The sequence below is a fragment of the Pollicipes pollicipes genome, unplaced genomic scaffold (assembly GCF_011947565.3).
Source record: "Pollicipes pollicipes isolate AB1234 unplaced genomic scaffold, Ppol_2.1 Scaffold_7261;HRSCAF=8764_pilon_pilon_pilon, whole genome shotgun sequence".
In the NCBI taxonomy this organism is placed as follows: Eukaryota; Metazoa; Arthropoda; class Thecostraca; order Pollicipedomorpha; family Pollicipedidae; genus Pollicipes; species Pollicipes pollicipes.
Genome location: NW_023597054.1, coordinates 44,014,113 through 44,029,742, shown reverse-complemented (window position 1 = coordinate 44,029,742; position 15,630 = coordinate 44,014,113). Strand labels below are relative to the sequence as shown.

The window sequence follows — 15,630 nt, the reverse complement described above, 5'->3', positions numbered from 1 at the left end:
TCCATAGATATGCTAGCATATGCCTGTTATAGAAAGTAACTGTTGCATCCACATACTCATGTATGTCTCAGTTATGCCACTCATTTTCTAGCTTTAACACAGGAAATTTGATTGAGAAGAGCATAGAGGATGTATATTTGGTTTATCATCAATACAAGGTATAATATTTATCATCAATACAAGGTATAATGTGTAAGGAGAAATGTTGGTGCCCTAGATATGATGAACCAGTATTGGTTTTTTGACAATCAATGCCAATCAATTTATCATCATTGCAAGTTATAATGTTTATCATCAATACAAAGGTATAATGTTAAGGAGAAATCATGTCGGTGCCCTAGATTAGGACAAATCAGTATTGGTTTTGACTCCTTCCCATGTCTCTCACTAAAACATTGAAAACACATGTATTAATAGCTGTGATGTGGATGTATTGGCCAGTGTTGGACTGTCTTTGCCTGCAATCTGGTGGTTTTCCTGAAACCCATAGTATGTTTACCAGGTTTAATACTGCAGGACTGATGTTTTTGTACTTATTTACTAAGGCAATTGGTTATACTTTGACCAACTAGCAGCATGTAGCTGAGTTTTATTGTGAAAAGCTGGTATGAGGTATATTAATTACTTCTTGTGTTTCTGATTTGGATATCACCTTCTAAAGGGCTGCTATGCTAAATGCTTTGTTGCATTTGTGTGTATGTGTTCATGTGTGCTGGTACTCCTGCATTTGAAATTGTAAAAGCAACAGAACATGTCAGCTCAGCAAATATATTGAACACTAAAACAACCACTTTCCATGATAGCACAGTTGCATTGTCATTCCTGGTGTTTTCCATGTCATCAGATAGAGAGCATTGGGCGGTCTGCCCCGTGTGTTCCGCCGTGCCGTCGCTGCCGTTCTGCCTGGCGCCCGTTGCGCCACCGGCCACCGCACGCTGAACCGGCTCGTACGTCCGTCCGCAGGCTGCTCGCTGCCGGCAATGGTAGCCGGCGCTCGGTGACGCGGCATGGACCAGAGCCAGGCGCCGTGCATCGAGCTGTCCACGAACGCAGAGGAACGACAGCGCACCGAGTCGACCGCCTCGAACACGAGCGCCGCCTCTAACGAGCCGCTGCTGCCTGACGTCGCCTTCGGCCGTCCTTCATCAAGCTGGGCTCGCCGCGGCCGGGACGCGAAAACCAGCCGCTGCTCGGCGGCATGGACTACGACCTACACCTTCAATCACTGGCCCGGTGAGCGTCAAAGGGTGTGCCGCGGCCGGGCTGGGCCCGCCTGGTCTCTGACACACGCACGGTGCTGCACTCCCCCAGGCGCTCGGTAGGAGCCGTTTCTGCCAAGGTGTTGGATCTTAGGAACACTGACCATCGCGGCACCGCAGACAAATTGTGCCCGATTTGTCCGCGATGCTATGTGTGAATTGCATGAGCTCGGGACTACTCTGTCAGTTGTCATGAGAATGGTTGTAGGTGTGTAGTGCTACAGTTATGCTGCTTTGTGCAAAGATGGAATGATGAGTTGCAGGAGTCGTTTGGCATTGTATTTATCCTTGCTCTGGTCATTCCGTACAACCACGTTAGTGTAATACTTACCCGATGTGTTCGTACGTTGGCTGTCGGGTTCAAGGACAAGGTCTCAGCCATCTGTGAAATGCGCGCTTTGGCACGTGTTGCATGCGCGCCCAGCTGGGTAAGGTTACACACTAGCCTATGGGAGCGCGCTGCAGAGATCCTCCGGCTCACACCTGAGTGAGCCGGTAGTGTGCCTCCTGCCGCGAGCCATCGCCGCTCGTGCGGCTGCGTGCGGGCTGCAGGGCCGCTGCTGACGTCCGGGCGTGAGGGTGTGAGTATGCGTGTGGCAGGAGGTCAACGACCCGGTGTGCCGCGCGTGCGTGATGGCACGTGCGCACGTTTCAGATGACGGCGATTCACGGACCTGGTGCGCCAGGCCGAAATGGCCGTCCGAGAACGGCATCTACCCGGAGCGCATCTTCCAGGGCTCCAGTGGCAGCTACTCTCGTGAAAAATCCGGAAAACGTGAGCCGTCAGCCGCCCCTGCTGTTGTACGGGAGGGAGTGAGAAATGGTGTAGAGAGAAGTGTCATGAGGATGTGGGAAATGTCATAAGAAAACGCTGTAAACGTAGTCACCGTGCGGCACAGTTCAGTATCCTGGACAGTTGTGTTAGACCTAGGAATGTCGTGCTAAGAAGTGTCCAAACACGACAGCTATCAGCATAGCTGATAGCGATGGCACTTAAGTTATCTCTCCTCTGGCTCGGTCCAGGCGCATCCTCGGTCGCCCCAACGCGAAACTGAACCCTCCCCCGCGCCTGGTCAGAGGCACCGGACTGATGTCGACACCGTGTGGACGGGGGCGCCCCGGCTGCCGCCGGAAGACGGGGCGTCGGGCGTGTACAGGCTGTTATGACTACAGAGACTTGCTCAGGCATTGTATCATCTCTGTCTGGAGCAGCGTGGAAACAACGCAGCACTTCTGCCAGACTGCCCGCATGCTGTGTGTGACTGCAGAAACGCAGAGGCGTGTTCTGAACCGGTGCACTCTGACACTTGAGGGCGTGCCTACGGCCGGTCCCGCTTGCTGTCAGCGCGCGCGCATGGTTATTTAGAGCAGCTGTTCCCGTCACTAACGGCGCCGGGGGGCCGTCCGTTTGCAGAAGACGATTGCCGTGTTCAAGCCCAAGGACGAGGAGCCGTACGGCCGGCTGAACCCCAAGTGGACCAAGTGGATGCACAAAGCTGTGCTGTCCCTGCTGCTTCGCGGCCGCTCGTGCCTGGTGCCCAACCAGGGCTACCTCTCCGAAGCCGGCGCCAGCCTGGTCGACCAGAAGCTGGCGCTCAACGTCGTGCCGAAAACCAAGGTGCGGGTCGGGGCGGGGCGGGGCGATCGAGGCCGCGGGGAGCAGGCGCTTACGTGACGTGTGGTGGCGCCTGATGTGTGCTCGTGGTGCGAGGAGCGGTGACTTGGCTGTCAGAAGGTGGTGACAGACTGACACCATTAGGGGCGTTATTCTCTTGAATTTCGCCGGGTAAGCAGCGAATAGTCCTGTTTCCAGGAATGGGGTTCGCCCTCTGTTGGCTTAGTTGAATGTTTAATGATATGATGTCATCGGCAAGCGTTGTCGTCTCTCAAAGAGATATTGTGATTAGCATGAGTGGCATAACTGCTGCCATGCGTTTACGATGCATTAATGAGCGTACGTTTATGTCGGTATAGTGCTCTCGGGCTTGTAACCCTCGCCAGGAATAGGTCATGAAGCCATTATGGTAGGATCGTAGTTCGTCGGTTGAGGCTGATTGTTCGTCAGTGTGTCGTTCGAATGGTCGAAATGTTGTATTTCATGCGTGGTTGTGAACACGTGAACACTAGTCGCGTCCGGCAGAGTAGGCTCCAGGGTAGCTTCCGACTTGTTATGACGCAGCGCGGCTTCCAAGATGTTGTTCGTTGTGCCGTCACTGTCCCGAATGAGTCTCGGATGTCATCCGGTTTCTGCGTGTTCACTGTGTGTTCGGTGTGCTGTGGTGTAGCGCACGTGACGTGACGTACCCCGTTAAGCAGGCCGGCTGTGGTCGTGGGAGACCAGCATGCCGATAGCGTAGTGGTTAAGCTTCGCGTCTGTGAATCCAGAGGCACGGGGCTCGATTTCCCGTTAGATTTCCCCGCCCCTCCTGCCAGGGGCGAGAGGCGGGCGGCGTTATTTAGGCCTCAGCGGCTGAGTACGTCGCAGAGTCCCCATCACACACGCGGTCGTGGGAGAATTGTACGTCCGTCCGACGTACCGACATGACACGTCTGAAGACCGCTTATCGTGTGCCGCAGATGGTGAAGCTGGCCAGCGACACGTTCAACTACACCAGGATCGACAGGGAGAAGGCTCGGGTGAAGCAGCTGGTCTCCGAAAGGTTCCCCTAAAGTGGGCAGGAAGTTCCACAGGCTGGGCCTCCCTCCCAAGGTACCGGTCGTCCTCGCCCGACGGCGTGCGCCCGGACAGGCGCGGGGTGCTAATGGGAGGGGTCCGGCTCGCCCATTGTTTGGCAATGTTGTCCGGTGCGTCTCGCGCACGACTGAGCCGCTGTCACTTCCCATCAGAAAGCGTATTAAACCGGCGAGCTGGCAGGAATGCATATTGCATGGCATGTTCATTACTGTGAGTGGCGCGTTCTGGAACATTTCCCAGCAAAGCAGCCGTGTTCTAAATGCGTGACTGTCGTGGCTTGCCCTGTACTAGACACTCCTTTCCTTCGTGGCCTCTTTCAGTAGCCTTTTTAAACCGCGCGTGCATAGCGGGTTTCAGGTCTTCCGCGAGGACCGTGGCGGATCGGCCACGCGACCTGGTGACGTAGCCGGCGCCGGCCCGTTCCAGGTGGGCTCGTTCCAGCTGTTCGTGGAGGGCTACAGGGACGCCGACTTCTGGCTGCGGCGGTTCGAGCAGGAGCCCCTCTCGGACGAGCTGCAGACCGAGTTCCAGCTGCAGTTCGAGCGACTGGTGACGCTCGACTACATCATCCGCAACACGGACCGCGGCAACGACAACTGGCTCATCAAGTACATCCGGCCGGATGAGCAGCAGGTGAGGGCTGGCATCCCGACGGAAAGGTCTGCGGTGGAGCCGGAGGCGCGGTGTTGGCGGGCTGGAGCTGGCTCTGTTGTGGTTGGCGGTATTGGAGGCACTGGATCCGAAGTGTCATGTTAGTGAAGTGGCGATAACATTGTGGTCTTTACTGTAGGCTTTACTGCAGGCTTTAACCCTGTGTGGTGGTCCCTTGCGTGAACTCGTGACCTGCGTAACCGTCACCTGGTGACCTCGGCGTGGTGGCCCGGTACCTTACCCCGTGACCTCGGTATGGTGGTTGGGATCGTGACCTCGGTGCGGTGGCCCGGCACCTTACCCCATGACTTCGGTGTGGTCGCCCGGTACCTATCCCGTGACCTTGGTGTGGTGGTTGGGTCCGTGACCTGGTGACCCGCCGTCAGTCGGGAGACGGCGGCGGCCCCAGCCGGCCCGTCATCCGCGTCGCCGCATCGACAACGGCCTGGGCGTTCCCGTTCAAGCACCCGACGCGTGGCGTGCCTACCCGTACCACTGGGCGTGGCTCTTCCTGGGCCAAGCGGCCCTTCTCCACGCAGACGCGCGACCACGTGTTGCCGCTCATCTCGGACATGAACTTCGTGCAGGACCTGTGCGACCATCTGTATCGGCTGTTGAAGGTCAGTAGGCGGAGGAGGAGGAGGGGGGGGGGGGGGGGGGGGGGGCGGGTCGGCTGCGCTCCGCCCGGCCTGGGGCGGGCCCGCCCGGCTGTCCAATCCATTCAGGCCGGGGTTGATAGTGACCCCGGTCAAGGCCGGAGCACCGGGCTGCGGTTGCACATGTCTTTCGTTTGTTTGTGGCTATTGAGCCGCAGTCGAGCCACTTTCGATTTCGCGTGTCTGCGGCGCCACCCGTGTCATGGGTGCTATAGCGTTCGGGCTAAAAAGCGCTTTCGGTCCAGTTGCTGGAGCAAGCGTTCCTTCGTGAGCGTAAGCTCCGCCTCCATCTTATTGTTATTGATTCGCGGCATGGAATAGGGGCCTAGGATCATAGCCTTACCTGCCACGTCACTTGGGTGCACCGGATGCGAAATCGATGGGTGGTCCGTCGTTGATCCGTTCGAGCTAATCAGCCGCTGGGGACAGCTGGGACCGGCGCCGGTCTGGGGGGGGGGGGGGAGGAGGGTTGAGGGGATCGTGCGCCGTCGTCAGCCGCCGCCGACACTGAGCCTGTCGTGACGGCGGAGCGCGCCGCCGGCCGGCGCTCCCCGCCCCGCCGCCGCCGCCTCCGCCGGCCGGCTCGCGCCAGATCGCTCCGCACCGCGCCGGGCCGTCACGAGCTGGGTGACGTCACCGGGCCGATGCGGCCCGCTGGCGTCGCCTGCTCGGCGGAGGGCTGGCGCCGCCGAGCCGAGCCGAGCAAGCCGAGCCCGGCCGGCCTGGTTTTGAGTGTGGGGCACGGACGGCTCGCCCGGCGCCGGCAGCCGCGTCCGTGTGGCCATGACAGTGCCAGGGCGTGACTCACGAGTCACGCGCCGTCGGGTGGGAATGTCCGATGTGTGTGACGCGCGTGCCGCGGTGACACGGGTGTGTGGAGCGCGTGGTCGTTGGCGCATTAGCCCTCTGTGTTGATTGCCAACAAATCAGTCGGGTGGTCTTGACCAGACGTGTTCTGGTCTGGCGTTACGGGACCGGCAGGCACCGGTATTATCTGACCCAGTCTGGACCAGACGGGACTAAACCGAAGCGGATTGGGCTTGACCTGACCTAACCTGATCTGGTCCGACCGGAAATGTACCGTTGTTGGGTACGGAAGACAGCCAAAAAAGTTTTGAAGGCTGATTGATTGTGTGTGGCTTGGTGTCTTTTTGTGGCGTCGTTAGTTGTGAGTCCAAGCGACGGTCTATTAGCATCTAGATGTAACAGTTCCTTTGGGATGATCCATCCTTGGGGAAGGATTCAATCGATATACCGTAATTTGAGCTTTAGATAAGCCAGTAGTAATAGGCTTATTCCTCGTAGAAAAAACCGGGACAATGGAGAAATAGATGCGCTGATATTGGCAACATGCCTTTACCGAAACGAATGACAGCAGTAATTTAAAATTGCGTCCCGATCTACTTCCATTTTTCAGTTTTCTTTTCCTTTTTACGGCCAGCCAGTTTTTACGGGTCACCAAAATTGGGGTGGGGAGATAAAACAAGGAGGCATCGCCAGCCATTACTATGTTACAGTGCATATCTAACTGAGAAGTTCGAATGTGCAAAAATGTCTATCATTTGGCAAACATGGAAACAAATTCAAGTGAACAGGCATTGCGCATCACGCTTCATTTAAACACAAGCGATTCCAAGTGAACAGAGCATACGTGTCAGCGTCAATTATACATGCAAACGATTTCAATTAGATAGATACCGCGCACCACGCGTCAGGCACCACTCATGCATGTGAACGATTTAAGCAAGCACGCATCACACAGCAAGGCACTTACCACATTCGCATAGTCGGGCCCTGATCCGGCCGAGTTATCTACAGAGGAACAGGACCATCCAGACAAGAAAATGAATGCAAAGTGGAAATGAGAGAGTTCAATCCCCTTTTGCCTGTTTGAAGAGGATTCTTCTCATTCAGCACCGTGTGATTAACAGAAAATATCGCAAAAAGTGGAAGAACCGTGGCGTCCCGCCCCTTTCAATGAGCTTGCGCCCGCGGTCTCTCCATACCTTCGTATATTTCCACGCGTATGTATCACAGCATATCGACCTATTTTCTTGTATTCACTTAGCTTGAACCCCGCCCCCTCCCCATGATGCATCGTAAACTATTGAGCAGAAGGCTATCAGCTTGATCTGCCATATAGGTGCGTGGCCCAAGTTAGCTCCCATTGGATGGCCCCCAGATGGAAGATGTTCAAGTGGTGACACATCACCTACGACGGATAGCCATTGATGTTGGGCGGTGTTGCGTAGTTTTCGTCTAGTGACTTTGTGCGGTTCCGAAAGCCATGCGGTCTGTTTCGGTGGGTTTGCGTGGCGGGCTGTTGGACAACGCAGTGTGCGGTGTGGCGCTGCGTCGGGCGATGTGCCGACCTCCTGTGTGCAGCGGCTCTCTAGTGACGGCAGACACGCCTCGTGTGTGCAGCGGTTCTTTGGTAATGGGAGATACGCTCTCCTGTGTGCGGCGGCTCTCTAGTGACGGCAGACGCTCTCTGTGTGCGCGGCTCTCTAGTGACGGCAGACACCCTCTTGTGCAGCGGCTCTCTAGTGACGGCAGACACACCCTCCTGTGTGCAGCGGCTCTCTAGTGACGGCAGACACACCCTCCTGTATGCAGCGAATCTCTAGTGACGGGAGACACGCCCTCCTGTGTGGCAGCGGTTCTTCGGTAATGGGAGACACGCCCTTCTGTGTGCAATGGTTCTCTAGTAACAGGACACGCCCTCCTGTGTGCAGCGGCTCTTTAGTAACGGGAGACACGCCTTCGTGTGTGCAGCGGCTCTCTAGTGACGGCATACACGCTCTCCTGTGTGCAGCGGCTCGCTAGTGATGGCAGACACGCCCTCCTTTGTGCAGCGGCTCTTGAGTGACGAGAGACACGCCCTCCTGTGTGCAGCGGCAGTGACGGCAGACACGCCCTCCTGTGTGCAGCGGTTCTTCGGTAATGGGAGACACGCCCTCCTGTGTGCGGCGGCTCTCTAGTGACGGGAGATACGCTCTCCTGTGTGCGGCGGCTCTCTAGTGACGGCAGGCACGCCCTCTTGTGTGCAGCGGCTCTCTAGTGACGGCAGACACACCCTCCTGTGTGCAGCGGCTCTCTAGTGACGGCAGACACACCCCCTGTATGCAGCGAATCTCTAGTGACGGGAGACACGTCCTCCTGTGTGCAGCGGTTCTTCTGTAATGGGAGACACGCCCTTCTGTGTGCAGTGGTTCTCTAGTAACAGGACACGCCCTCCTGTGTGCAGCGGCTCTTTAGTAACGGGAGACACGCCTTCGTGTGTGCTGCGGCTCTCTAGTGACTGCAGACACGCTCTCCTGTGTGCAGCGGCTCGCTAGTGATGGCAGACACGCCCTCCTTTGTGCAGCGGCTCTTGAGTGACGAGAGACACGCCCTCCTGTGTGCAGCGGCTCTAGTGACGGGAGACACGCCCTCCTGTGTGCAGCGGTTCTTCGGTAATGGGAGACACGCCCTTCCGTGTGCAGTGGTTCTCTAGTAACGGGAGACACGCCCTCATGTGTGCAGAGGCTCTCGAGTGACGGGAGACACGCCCTTCTGTGTGCAGCGGCTGCCGAGTAATGGGAACAGGCCCTCCTGTGTGCAGCGGTTCTTCGGTAATGGGGGACACGCCCTTCTATGTACAGTGGTTGCGTAGTAACGGGAGACACACCCTCCTGTGTGCAGCGGCTCTCTAGTGACGGGAGAGACGCCCTCCTGTGTGCAGCGGCTCTCTAGTGACGGGAGACACGCCCCTGTGTGCAGTGGTTCTTCGGTAATGGGAGACACGCCCTTCTGTGTGCAGTGGCTCTCTAGTGACGGCAGACACGCCCTCCTGTGTGCGGTGACTTTATAGTGACGGGAGACACGCCTTCCTATGCGCAACAGCTCCTCAGTAACGGGAAACACACCTCCTTTCCGTCGGCGGCTGACCTGACCGCAGCGGTAGGACGCCATCGACTGGTGGGAGCGAGCAAGCCGCTACAGTCCTGTTGTGTCCAAGTTGATCAGGTGTTATGAAATCCGCCCACGGTGGTTTTTCTTGCTTGCAGCGGTTTGGCTTTATGTTGACAAAACATGTCAAGCAGCAAGAAGGCATGTGTACCAGGTCCGCCTCGACTTCGGTCTGGGCTCCGCGAAGACGTGGTTTTCTTCCAAAGACTTTGGCTTCTAGGCATTCTTCGCAGTGACTGTGATTTGGGTTAGCGTCATCCTCGGCCATGGCTTCGCGCCATTGAGCGGTTGGCTTTGTTAGCGAACATTTGTGTTATATGTTATGGCTTCGTCTTCGGCTTAATCTGATCTTGAACTGCTGGCTTTGGTTATGTCATGGTGATTGTTTTCATTGCAGCTGTTACCTTCTTTCAAACAGTCCTCCTATCCCTGTGACCTCAATATACCACACATGTTTTCGACGCCACGAAGAATGCATGGATTAGAACTGACGACAGCTGGGAGAATGAACCGTCCGGAACGATTTGTACCCAATGGTGCGCAAGACCAGGACGGCAAGTCCATAAAAAATCATCCGTATTGTCGACAACCTCGTCTCAGTCGCCCCGCAAAACCCTCAGTGTATGCTCCGGTCCCATGCGTTTTGCGACAGGGAATATCGTTTGGATTGGGCAAAACAACGCTGCCCTATAGGGTCAGACTCAGCTTCGGTCTCGTGACATTACTTACGCTGATTGGTTTGGCTTAGCTTTGCGTTTCCTAAGTTCGAAGCCGCTGACTTCGGCTCCGGCCACGTGTTTATAGTTAGAAATTATGAGAAAAGTTAGAACTATGGCCTCTGTTTCAAAGCCAAAAAGCTTGGCTTCGCCCCATACCTGAATCAAGCACACAGCTGCCGTATGTCGGTATTGAGTGGTCTGCGGGTATGCATGAACCACCATGCCGCGCGTGATGGACCACGTAGCCGGTGAAGGACATAATAAGCGGGCGGACGGGAACAATGACCCCCCAATTTAAGGCGTAGAACGTGTAAGTGGTAGCGCGGGTCACGTGCATGCGAAATGGGTTATTCGTTTATCAGCGATCACTGCTTAGCCCACAGGGTAAGTTGCCATTCATGATGACAGGGCTGGTGTAGGCTGTATTGGCCGTTACCCGCGTCCCCCCCGCGTATGTACCAAGTATGTACAAACAAAACAAAAAAATTGTCGGCAAAAAATATGCCCTGTTCTGTGGAATATTGCTCCGCGTCTCTGATATTGTGTCCTAATGTTCCGTGGGAATAGGTTGTGATGAATACTCTATGCACGGATAGTAATAGCGTTCTGGCTTTTTTGCATGGATATCGAACCGACATCCCATTTATCCCTCCCTTACCTTTCCCAGATGGCCTTCTCATTGACATCGCCATGCGTTATGTGGTCCGGGACTTCGCTGTTGATGTGTGACGGTCCACCAAATAGCATGTCGAAATCGCCTGCCGCCCTCCGCCAGACGGACAAGGGGTTCGACAAGAACCTGTTCGAGCACCAGATGTCGGTGATGCGCGGCCAGATGCTGAACCTGGCGCAGGCCCTGAAGGACGGCAAGAGTCCCGTCCAGCTTGTCCAGATGCCGGTTGGTGGTGGTGGAGAGGTGAGTCCGCTGACGAGTCGTGGGGCCGGACCCGTCCCGGCTCGGTCCGCCGCACTCTCCCTGCCCGCGGCGGCCGGGGCAGACAGGCGCTGGCGGCGGGAGGGCTGACGTTCGAGGGGGGGACGGCTACGAAAGCCACGTCTGAAGTCTCAGTGACGTGGGGACTTGGCTTTGGCCGAGCACTGGGTGTCGTCCCTTGCATTAGGCCCAAACCCTGGGTTCGATGTCCGACCGATGCTTACCGCGCCAGCCAACGGCTTATGAAGAGCGCATGCCGTCTGGACATGATGGACGATGGGGCTGGGACGAGGACAAATCGTTCTTGGATGGCTGGGTGTCTTGTCACATTCGGGATTGCCGGTACACTAATATCAGATGGTATTCGGACACGCCACGTGCCAGAATTAGTCCTCTCTAACGCCGCCGTTGACAGGGCCCAGGCCCCGCGTTATCAGCATGCATTGCGCCCTTGCGTAAATCGCCGTGAGACAGCGCCACGTGCTCGGTATGGACGTTGGGCACGGTGTGTGCGTTTTTCGGAATGATTACGGGTGTCATATCACGATGCGTTGGCCTCGCTGGTACAGGATCGAGTTGGCCACAGCTCCCAAACGTCGGTAATAATGCTGGCATGCTAGCTGCGCCTATTCAGTATCGGCAAGAACGAACGCGGTACATGAAAAGTCAGATGTAATCCCAGATATTCAGCGTCGAAAGCCTTCGCAGCCCTTTCCCTCATATCTGGGAATCGGACGTCTTCAGATGTCTCAGTATTTCACACCGATTGACAGAGGCACAAAAGCTTCATCCTTAAGGCTATCACTAACTACCCACCGCGGAAAAATCTTACTTGTCGCAGCTTCTCGTATAGATGCCTGGAGAACGGTGCTGCAGAGAAATGTTGTGTAATTGGGTAGGGGTTGGTTGAGAATAGCTGACGAAGTACATGACACGGTGGACACGCGAGTGCTTCTTCATTATGACAGTTGGTCGTGGTCTGTTCAGATAGGGCCGAGCTTCCTGACCCGGTGGATGGGGTGTAATGTAGGGGCTCGCTCTCGACAGCGGGACTGTGGGGGCTGTGTACAGGCTAGGCATCGACGGATGTGCAGGCTGTGGTGTGTATTTGGTCTGATGTCATACGGAGGCCTCGTTGGCGTACGACAGGACGTTGCTTCAGACCACGGCATACGCACGGTCTGCTGCTTGTTCTGTAAGCTCAGCAGCAATGGCGCAATGTGTTGCATGGGATATCAGATATGTCAGATCGAGGCTGTCCTGAACACCGCGCGTTCCCGACCGCGAATATTTTTTGATTACAAGGGTCAATTGTTTATAAGGGGTATGTCTTCCTGTCAGGTGCCAGTGCGTTCACTCAAGACGTCATGTATGTATTTCATGTATTTCATGTATTTCAGCATGAAAGTCGCACACATGAAAGATACATATTGTACGCTCACTCGGGGAAGCGATTGAAACTCGGTTTGTTTTTAGTGCCGAGCACGGCACATGAAACGGCTTCGAATTTCCGCCCCGTAGCTGTGCGATCCGCTAACATTGCACTTTGTTTACAGCCGTTTTCATTTCGCTGCTGGAACAAATGATGATTGTTTTTGTTCGCAAGTAGTTTTCATCGTTTGGTATTGCATTTGCTGACGGTGCGACGTGCCGGGCGACAATGGGGTGATGGTCACGCACGTTCAGCGGAAGCACAGGGCCGTTTGGCGTGATGGGGTGACTACTGGCGCTTCGTCGGACTTTTACTGAGAAGGACACGCGCGCTCGCGTGTCACTAGAGGGTCACCCTCCTGTGGGCGGCGCTGCGTTAGAGGCAGCCTTAATGATCCCTGGCTGGTATCATATGCTGCACTTCACCGGCTGGACTGGAATGCTGCATGTGGTGGATCCAGCTCCGCAAATTGGGGCTCCAAGTTGCAAGTACTGTGGCCGTTACCCGAAAATAAGTCATAGAAATAAGTTATCTGATCTCTAAGATTAAGCATAGCTTTAGAACAACGCGTTTGTTGTGGTCCAATCTCCAAATCTGGTGACAACTGTGGAAACCGAACCTGAAGAGAGGCTGTTTTCGCCTTTTGGGACGGGGGGGGGGGGGGGGGGAGCGGGACAGCCTCGTGGTCTCCACCGCTTGGATTCGCCAGCGCTGTAACGCCGATCGGTGTGCTGGTGACTTTCAAGCGGGAGCACTGTGTTGCGTGGCTCAGCGCTCTGGTCAGAGATGTACTTAACGTTAGACGGGTGAGATATGACCTGATGGAGCGCCGGACCGGCGTGATGTTTTGCCACGTGCCCCTCAAGCTGAGATGACGACGCTTACAGTAGGGTGGTCGTATCGATGTTTTCAGTTCGTCGTTTGTGGCGTTTGCCTAAGTGAATTTGCCTAAGAAATGGGACTTCACTTGTTTTCACAGAGGCATATCAGTCTTCACCAGCTACCTAAGCAGTGGCCGAAAGTTATTCTCGCTTTAAGAGGACGCGTAGCTCATGAAACCCCCAATAACTCCAGCAACGTTTGTAGCAGCAAAGCTGTATTGACTGCGTCGCTTGTTGTCGGGAGGGAAGACGGGAACGATTGATTGGCGCGTCCCTCCCGGCTTTGTGCTGCCGACATCGCCGACATCCGACATCTATGTCGACGTTTCCGTGCCGCTGAGCGCCGACATCTGACGTGCACGCGGCGCAGCCCACCAGCTGCTCGCCTTGACGCTCCCGCCCCGCTTCTGTTGCAGGGCGAAGGGCGGTCACAGCGAGACCCGCTTCCGCTCCATCAGCGACACATTCACGCAGCGGTTCCAGCACAAGTCGCCCTTCTTCTCGGTGGTGCTAGTCGGCCAGTGCGGCCCGCTGGGTCGGGCCCGGCCGTGCGCAGCGCTGGTTCTGGGGCGGCGCACGCTCGCCGGCACCGACAGATTGTCGGCGGCCCCCTCCCGCCGGATGAGCTGCTGGCCCATGCGAGCCGGGCCCGGCCCAACCGGGCGCCGGCGGCCGGGGCTGGCCGCTCCAGCAGGGCGTCTCCCATACCCCGCCCGGCGGCCCGGTGTGCCGCGGCGCGGTAGCCTTCGGCAGACACGCGGAGCGGCGGCGGCGGCTCCTCCAGCGGCGGCTGGGAGCGCGTGCCTCGCCCGCAGCGGCGCGCGTGCTGGCTGCAGCGCGCTTCCGTCGGCCCGTGGTGCGATGCCTGAGTAGGTGACAGCTGACTGGTGGGGGCCGCGGCATGCCACCGTCTGTCGGGCGGTCACGCTGCCCTCAGACGGCGAGGTGGACTGTTCGGACGTGGCCAGGCGACGGAGTGAGGGGGGGGGGGGGGGAGGAGGGATATGCCGGTGGCCGCTCTGGTGCCGTGCGGGATGGGCAGACAGTATATTCTTTGCATGTGATTTGTTGTGTGCCCCACCGTCGGGAGGAGGAACGGTCTGTACGAAATCGATCACCTTGACTTGGTTGGCACCGTCGATTCTTAGTTGCGCCTCTCGTTCAGGCTAGTCAGCTCTCTGCTCACCGCTGCCTTCGCATGTGTGATGCACCGAACTTATATGTGTGATTAATCAACGCCACCGTCGATTGCTTACGTCGCGTGTGAGCGCCGACCTTCCGGACATGCAGCCGTCGCGCATGGTGTGTGCTGACATCCAGCGCGGCGCGACTAGAAGTGGCGGCGTGTACCGCGCTGTATGGTGCCTCGGGGCTGGGTATAGGGAACGCGCTTCATTTTCATATCTACCCGTACTGAGGTAAGTAGGCGGGCGGTGACGTATCGCGTGACGTCACGGCGCCGGGGTGATTTAGCGCCAGCTGACCGGTAACGAGAGCGACGCTTGTGATTCGGTGGCGGGTGAGGTGTGGCGACCGGGGCGGCCGGGCTCGCGGTTCGGCGCCCCTGTGGTCCGAGCGGACCTGCTGTTCTCGGCGCGCCGCTGCCTCGCGCTGCATAACCTAGTCAGAGACGAAATACTACGGCCTGGCAGCCCTGACCACGTGTGGCGCCCACACGGGGCTCGGCCCTTCGGCTTTCTTTCGAGTCTGGTCCTGAGCGATCGTATCGCTTCGTGTTGCCTAGCCGTGTGCGCGCCCGACTCGCGAAATATCGGTACCGAGTGTGAGTGCGTCGGTTAAAGACAGCTGATTTATGATCCAGTTGTGCCCATTCGTTTTCCATTGTGGTGTTTACTGCAGGTCGGTCCCGGGTGGCTCGTGCGCGGCGCGGGCATGACGTCCCTCCTGAGAAAGCTCTACCTGTATCTGTCTGATATTCCATCATGAGCGCGGGTTGTGATTGGCCAATATATCGGAGTTCACGCTGGAGCATGTCTGCTATACTGGCCAGCGCTGTGGCCCGCTGCGCGCTGTCGGCTCCTGCTATGTCTGGGTCATCTCGTGCTGCCCCGCGCGGGCTTGGTGCGTGCCGACAACAAACTGAGCGCCTAGGAATATTGTGCGGCATTTAAGGCGGCTACACGAGGCCTAGGACACCACCAGGGAGTTCTTCGCAGCATTTTTCCCCTACTCTTTGGATGGATGCTGGTTTAATCTATTGCTTGACTTTCTTTTTTTCGTATGCCTGTGGGCCGCCGCTGACAGCTGCCCGGTAGAGTCAGCATGCTCAACCACCCTCGTGATGGCCAGTAGCGGAAGCAGGGGGGGGGGCTCAGGAGCACATACCCTCGCTTTAGGCTCCGAGGGGCCCTTTGGGACTTTCGGGACCAACTATTAAGGGCCCGAAGGGCCGAAAGCTCTGCCACAAGTCGTATTCAGGGACTCGGCCCCG

At 56.9% G+C, this 15,630-nt stretch overlaps 1 pseudogene; it reads left to right on the top strand.

Moving 5' to 3' along the window:
- The first annotated feature begins 1,924 nt into the window (after positions 1-1,924).
- On the top strand, positions 1,925-14,158 carry LOC119111494 (phosphatidylinositol 4-kinase type 2-beta-like; annotated as a pseudogene).
- The last annotated feature ends 1,472 nt before the right edge of the window (positions 14,159-15,630 follow it).